Source organism: Pteropus medius, unplaced genomic scaffold (genome assembly GCF_902729225.1).
Source record: "Pteropus medius unplaced genomic scaffold, Ma_sr-lr_union100, whole genome shotgun sequence".
Taxonomy (NCBI): domain Eukaryota; kingdom Metazoa; phylum Chordata; class Mammalia; order Chiroptera; family Pteropodidae; genus Pteropus; species Pteropus medius.
In genome coordinates, this window is record NW_024347791.1 from 22,898,095 (window position 1) to 22,905,368 (window position 7,274).

At 35.0% G+C, this 7,274-nt stretch overlaps 1 pseudogene; it reads right to left on the bottom strand.

The window, feature by feature from the left end:
• Positions 1-6,740: 6,740 nt before the first annotated feature.
• On the bottom strand, positions 6,741-6,859 carry LOC120615260 (uncharacterized; annotated as a pseudogene).
• Between the last annotated feature and the right edge of the window lie 415 nt (positions 6,860-7,274).

The window sequence follows — 7,274 nt, forward strand, 5'->3', positions numbered from 1 at the left end:
TCCATCCCATTACTTTTAGACTGTGTGTGTCTTTTAATCTGAAGTAAATCTTTGCAGGCAGCATATGTAAGGGTCTTGTTTTCTTATCCATTCAGCCACACTATCTTTTGATTGGAGCATGTAATTCTTTTTCATTTGAAGTACTCGTTGATAGATACATGTAGTTATTGCCATTTTTTATTTAGACATTTGATACACATATATTTTTTCTTTTTCTTAAAGAAGTTCCTGCAACATTTTCTGTAATACTGGCTTGGTGGTGATGAACTCCTTTAGATTTTTTTTTGTCTAGGAAGCTCTTTATCTGTCCTTTGATTCTAAATAACTTTGCTGGGTAAAGTAATCTTGGGTGTTGGTCCTGGGTTTTCAACACTTTGATTATTTTGTGCCAAGCCCTTCTGCCCTGCAAATTTTCTGTTGAGAAATCGACTGACTGTTAATGCAAGTTCCCTTGTAGGTAACTAACTGCTTTTCTCTTGCTGCTTTTAAGATTCACCCTTTCAATTTAACCTTTGGCATTTTAACTATGCTGCATCTTGGTGTGGGCCTCTTTGGGTTCATCTTGTTTGGGGTTCTCTGAACTTCCTGTAGCTTTATGTCTATTTATCTCACTGGGTTAGGAAGATTTTCCATCATTATTTCTTCAAAAAGGTTTTCAATTTCTTGCTCACTCTCTTTTACTTCTGGTACCCCTATGATTCAAATGTTGGTACTCTTAATGCTATCTCAGAGGCCCCTTAAACTCTTTTATTTTGGGGGGCGGGGGATTCTTTTTTCTCGTTGTAGTTCTGATTGGGTGTTTTCTACTACCTTATCTTCTAAATTGTTGATTCGATTCTCTGCTTCACCTAATCTACTGTTGATTCTCTCTAATATAGTCTTCACTTTAGTTATAGTATTCTTCATTTTTTATGTCTTCTAACTCCATTTTTACATTTTCTATCTCTTTGTTAAAGTTCTCACTGAGTTCATCTACTCTTCTCCTAAGTTCCTTGAGCATCCTTATAGCCAGTGTTTTGAACTCTGCGTCTGGTAGATTGCTTGTCTCCATTTTGGCAAATTATTTTTTCTGGAGCTTTGTTCTGTTCTTTCATATGAGACATACTTCTTTGTCTCCCCATCTTGGCTGCCTCCCTGTGTCTGTTTCTATGTAGTAGGAAAGGCTGCTAAGTCTCCTGGTCTTAGTAGAGTGGCTTTATGTAGTAGGGTCCCTTGGCACAGACCTGGGAGGAGTCCAGCTTCAGGCCAGTTCATCTGCAGCCTGTGCACCTCCAGGCCACCTTGTAAGAGTCACTCATCAATCCACGTATGGCTGCCACCTGTGCTGGGCTTATAGGTGCCTCAAGGGACCAAGTCAGAAACTGAGTCTGGCTACCACTGGCATGGAGCTTGGGGCTTCTCAGCAAGTAAGTCCATCAGCAAGTAAGGCTAGGCACGAGCCCTTTAAAAGGAAGGTCTCTACTACCTTCAGCCCTCTGTCTCACTCAGCCACAACATCCACTGGTTTTCACAGTGAGAGGTTGTAGGGACTTCTCTTCTCAGTACTGGCACCCTGGGGTGGAAAGCTAAGTCACAATGGGACCCCTTGCTTCTCAACTGGGGGTAGCCAAGATAGCCCTCCCAATTCTTGGCTACCACACACAATTGTGGAACCAGGCCATTTCACGTCTCCTCTCCCCTCACCATTTTAAAGTGACCTGTTATTTAAAGTGACCTAGTTGTAGGGCTTCTATTCAGCCCTGGTGACTCTGTGTCCTGGTTGCTCTGTAGTTTTGTTATAATTTTTGTGTGGTTGCTTTGTACAGGCATGCATTGCCTCTACATTCTACACCATCTTGAATCCTTTCCCCCCATATAGAAGTTTTTAACAGCTTTTCTTAAATTTATATCTAAATAGTTGATTTTATGTTATGTTTTAGTAGCTTTATTGGTATATTACTGAAATACAAAAAACTTCACATATTTAATGTATACAATTTGAGTTTGGACATATGCCAAAACCTGTGATACCATCATCACAATCAAAATATTAGATATATCCAACACTTCCCAAAGTGTTCTTGTGTTCGTGTGTGTGTGTGTGTGTGTGTGTGTGTGTGTGTCTGTGTGGGGTAAGAACACTTAACATGAAATATACCCATTTAACAAATATCAAAGTGTATAATTCTATATTGTTAACTATAGGCACTGCATTTTACAGATCTCTAGAATTTATTCATGTAGCATAAATGAAACTTTGTATCCTTAGGAAAAAACCCTCTATTTCCCCCCATTTCCCAGCTTCTGACAATCCACATAATATTTTCTACTTCTCATCAGAAAAAGAAGGAAAAAATAATTCCTTTTGCAATTGCAACAACAAGAATAAAATTTCTAGGAATAAATTTAACGAAGAACCTATATAATGAAAACTACAAGACTCTATTAAAAGAAATCAAAGAAGATACAAAGAAATGGAAAGATATTGTGTATTTTTGAATTGGAATAATCAACACAGTTTAAAAGATCATATTATCTAAAGCATTATACAGATTTGATGCAATCCCCATCAAAATCCAATCGACATTTTTTTGAGAAATAGAACAAAAAATCATCAGATTTGTATGGAAGCACAAAAGATCCCTAATTGCCAAAGCAATCTTGAGAAAAAAGAACAAGGCTGGAGGCATCACTCTGCTCGACTTCAAATTATACTACAAAGTTACAGTAATCAAAACGGCATGGTATTGGCAGCAAAACAGATACACGGACCAGTGGAACAGAATCGAGAATCCAGAAGTAAACCTATATTTATGTGGGAAAATAATTTTTGACAATAAAGTGGAGAAACATACAGTGGAGAAAGGAAAACCTCTTCAATAAATGGTACTGGAAAAACATACAGTGGAGAAAGGAAAACTGGAGAAACATACAGTGGAGAAAGGAAAACTGGAGAAACATACAGTGGAGAAAGGAAAACCTCTTCAATAAATGGTACTGGAAAAACTGGAAGGCCACCTGCAAAAGACTGAAACTAGATTGTTGTTTATCATCACACACCAAAATTAACTCAAAATGGATTAAGGACCTGAATATAAGGCCTGAAACAGTAAAATGCATAGAAGAAAGCATAGGAACAAAACTCAAGGACCTTGGACTTAAAGAGGATTTCATGAATTTGACCTCAAAGTCAAGGAAGCAAAAGCAAAAATAGAATGAGACTACATCAAACTGAAAAGCTTCTGCTCGGCTAAAGAAATCATCAACAAAGTAAAGAGACAACCATCTCAATGGGAAAATATATTTGCAAGCAATGCCTCCGATATGGGGGCTAATATCCAAATTAAACGAAGAACTCATACGACTCAATAACAAAACAAAACAAAACAAACAAACAAACAAAAAAAACAATCCAATCGAAAAATGGGCAGAGGACCTGAGCAAACACTTCTCCCTAGAAGACACACAAATGGCCTACCGACATATGAAAAAATGCTCAACATCACTAGCTATTAGGGAAATGCAAATCAAAACCATAATAAGATACCATTTCACATCTGTTAGAATAGCTATAATCAACAGGATAAGTAATAACAAGTGTTGGAGAGGATTCAGAGAAAAAAGAACCCTCATACCCTGCTGGTGGGACTGCAAATTGGTACAGACACCAATTTGGAAAACACTATGGAGGTTCCTCAAAAACCTAAGAATTGATCTACCATATAATCCAGCAATCCCACTACTAGGATTGAAAACCCTTATCCCAAAAGATATTTGCACACCGATGTTCATAGCAGCATTATTTACAGGGGCCAGCACATGGAAGCAACCAAAGGACAGACATCTATCTGTCCTATGATAGATGATTGGCTAAAGAAACTGTGGCACATATATACAATGAAATATTACTCAGCCATAAGAAGAGATGAAATACTGCCATTTGTAACAACATGGATGGACCTCGAGATAATCATGCTTAGTGAAATAAGCACGACAGAAAAAGTTGAAAATCACATGATATCACTTATATGTGGGATATAAACCTAAAAGCAACAAATGAACAGGACAAACAGAGACCCAGGAACTTGGACAATGGACTAGTGATTACCAGAAGGTACAGGATGGGGGAAGAGGGAAGAAGTAGTCGGGATAAATGGATTCAAATATAGGGGGGTAGAGGTAGGGTGAAGTGGGTAAAAGGGATCAAATATATGGTAGCTGAAGGAAACTGGACTTTAGGTGGTAATTACACAATAAAATATATAGATGTCAAATTATAATGTAAACTTGAAAATTATATGATCGTAGTAACCAATGTTACCCCAATAAACTTAATTAAAAAAAATATTGTCTTTTTCTATGATACCTTATGTAAATGAATCACCCAGTATTTGTCCTTCTGCTCACTGAATTATTTAACTTAGGATAATGCCCTCTAGATTCATCCATATCATCTCTAATGGTAAGATTTTTACCTTTTTAAGTCTTAATAATATTTTATTGTATGTACATACCACATTTTCTCTATTCATTCATCTGTCATGGATACCGGAGTTATTTCTTGGCTTTTGTGAATAATGCTATAATGAACATGGGAGTGCAAATATCTTTTCGAGATCCTGATTTTAATTATTTTGGATACATACCCAGAAGTAGAATTGTTGGATCATATGGCAGTTCTAATTTAAATGTTTTTGAGCAACCTCAGTACTATCTTTCATAGCTACTGTACTTTTTACATCGTATGATAGAAAAAAGTAAATGGGAATAGACACATATTAAGCTGTCATTTTAACTCCAGAAGTCTAAAATGCCATCTTAATAGCTACTACTCACAATTTAAGAGCTTTATCTTTTACTTGTTAAAGAATATTTTCTTAAAAAGATATCATGATACTCATGCAAATATAAGATGAACACATATCAGCCACTTTAACTCATTAAACATTGATTCAAAGGAGAATTCAGTGAATGCACATAAATAATCATCAAGGCTGAAATGAATTTCAAGTAGATGCAAAACAGGTCATTATCCACAGATTAATACTCAGTTGTGTTTTACCAGATAATTGGATTGTATTTTTATAGAAAAGAATAATATGCATTATTACTTATTTTCTACAATTATAGTCCTGTAAAATATTTCAAAGACAATGGAAAGTGGTGATAAAGCAAAACTGCACTAGACAGAACAACTAGTAATCTTTTTTGCCAATTTTGTTTTTTTCTCAGTTTTGCCTAAAATATCTGCATATGGAAACAAGTTAAGATTTTCAGTTATCACTTTTGAATTTTAATATTAACACTTGGGCTTCTGCTGATCATAGCATATAAATTTTCTTTGCTCCCTAAATCTCTGCTGTTCAAAGTTGTTTCTGAAACTTTGGCAAATCTCCAATCATTTGATCATCAATTCTTATGACATAATCTTTCCTCCCAAGTGATGGGTCCCAAATATCATGTCTCCAAAATGTTCATAGAAGAATTTCTGCTAAGAGAAAAACTTAGCACTCTTTTAGTCTTCTAATTTACATGTACACCATTTCCCCAACACTTATTTAACTTCTAGTGTTAGTTTATGTCAATCTAATTGCCTTTGGGGTAATCCAATTGCCGTTGTACCCAGTGAGTCCATTACTAATCACTCAGTGAGAAGCTCTGTATGAGTTTTGACCTTTGGACTATTTTTTCTGCTGCTGGATTTATTCCACATGAAATAATGCCCCCAATGCCTTGATAACATATATTAACCCCAATATACAGTAATTCATAGAACATTGTTTCTTTCATTTATTGAGTAAAGTACACAAATCTTAAGAGTTGGGCAAAATTGTACATATGTATACATTTATGTAACCACAATGTAAGTCAAATAGAAAACATTTACAGCATCCCAGAAAGCTCTCGTGCCCTTACCCAGTCACCTGACCAAGCAGATTTAATTGTAAAGATGAGCATTCCCCTACTTCACTGCCTTGGGCTTCTGCTGTGCTCCCTAAACTTCTACCTCTACCTGTTCAAAGTTGTTCTGACAACTTTTACCCACTTTATTGTCTAAATCAGATGACAATACATGTGTAGATAATTTCTATATTACTAATATGTTTCATTGTTCTATTTATTCAACAGATGTACCACATAGTTTTAATTAATATAACTTCCTCTGAGATTAATATCTGATTGTATGATCCTCCAAATTTGTTCTTTTAGTAAGTGATTGCCTTCACTTTTTTGAGCTGTTTTGAAAATATTTATTGAGCTTGCTGCAAATCTATAAAATAATTTGTGGAAAATTATTATTTATATAATACACCTTATCAATGTGCATGATATTTTCTTTCATTCATTTAAGTCTTATTAAATTTTTAATCATGTTTTCTAGCTTTTCAGTTTAAAAGTCCTGAAAATATTTCATTAAATATATCCCTTGAAATTTTCCATTGTAAATGATATCATTGTAATATTATATTTCTGTTGTGTTTTCTGTACGTGCAGTGTTCGAAGCATACAAATTTGGATTATTATTCCCATTATATGCATCCTTTTGTGGGATAGTAACATTACCAGTTTTCTTTGGTTGATATATCTTTTCCATTCCTTTCTTTTCTTCTTTTCCTTTCTTTTCTTCTTTTCTTTTCTTTTCTTCTCTTCTCTTCTCTTTTCTATTTTTTAGGCGAGGCAACCCTTGGTTGACCTCACAGATTGAAAGGACCTTGTCATCTTACAATCCCTTATTTTTTTAAATTTTTTTTATTTTTTTATGCCTACAGTACCTGAACTTCCTAGGTGGTCTCCCATCCAAGTTCTAACCAGGTCCGACCCTGCTTAGCTTCCGAGATCAGACGGGATTGGGCTTGTTCAAGGTGGCATGGCCAAGGACTTGTATCTTTACATTTGAAGTGTATCTCTTATAAACATGTATAGTTGCATTTTTTGTTTAATTGTTTTGTCTTTTTATTTGTTTAGTATTTTCAGTCTGATGATCTTTGTTTTATAGTAGACTATTACATCAGTATGTGATATCTCATGGTTTATATCTACCATCTCACTTTGTGTTATCTATTTATAGCACTAGTTTTTTCCCCTTTATTTCTTACTTCTTTCTTTTACATCAATCAGGTATTCTCATATCATTTGTCTTTTCTCATCTACTATCTTGACTGTTCTCAATCCTTATTTATTCCTTTTCTTGTTACTCCAAGGTTACAAAATTTTTTTTATCACTTGCTGAGCAATGACAGAACCTTATAATAGTTGAACTTTTCCCCTTTCTATTTTTGTGCTACTGTTACTGT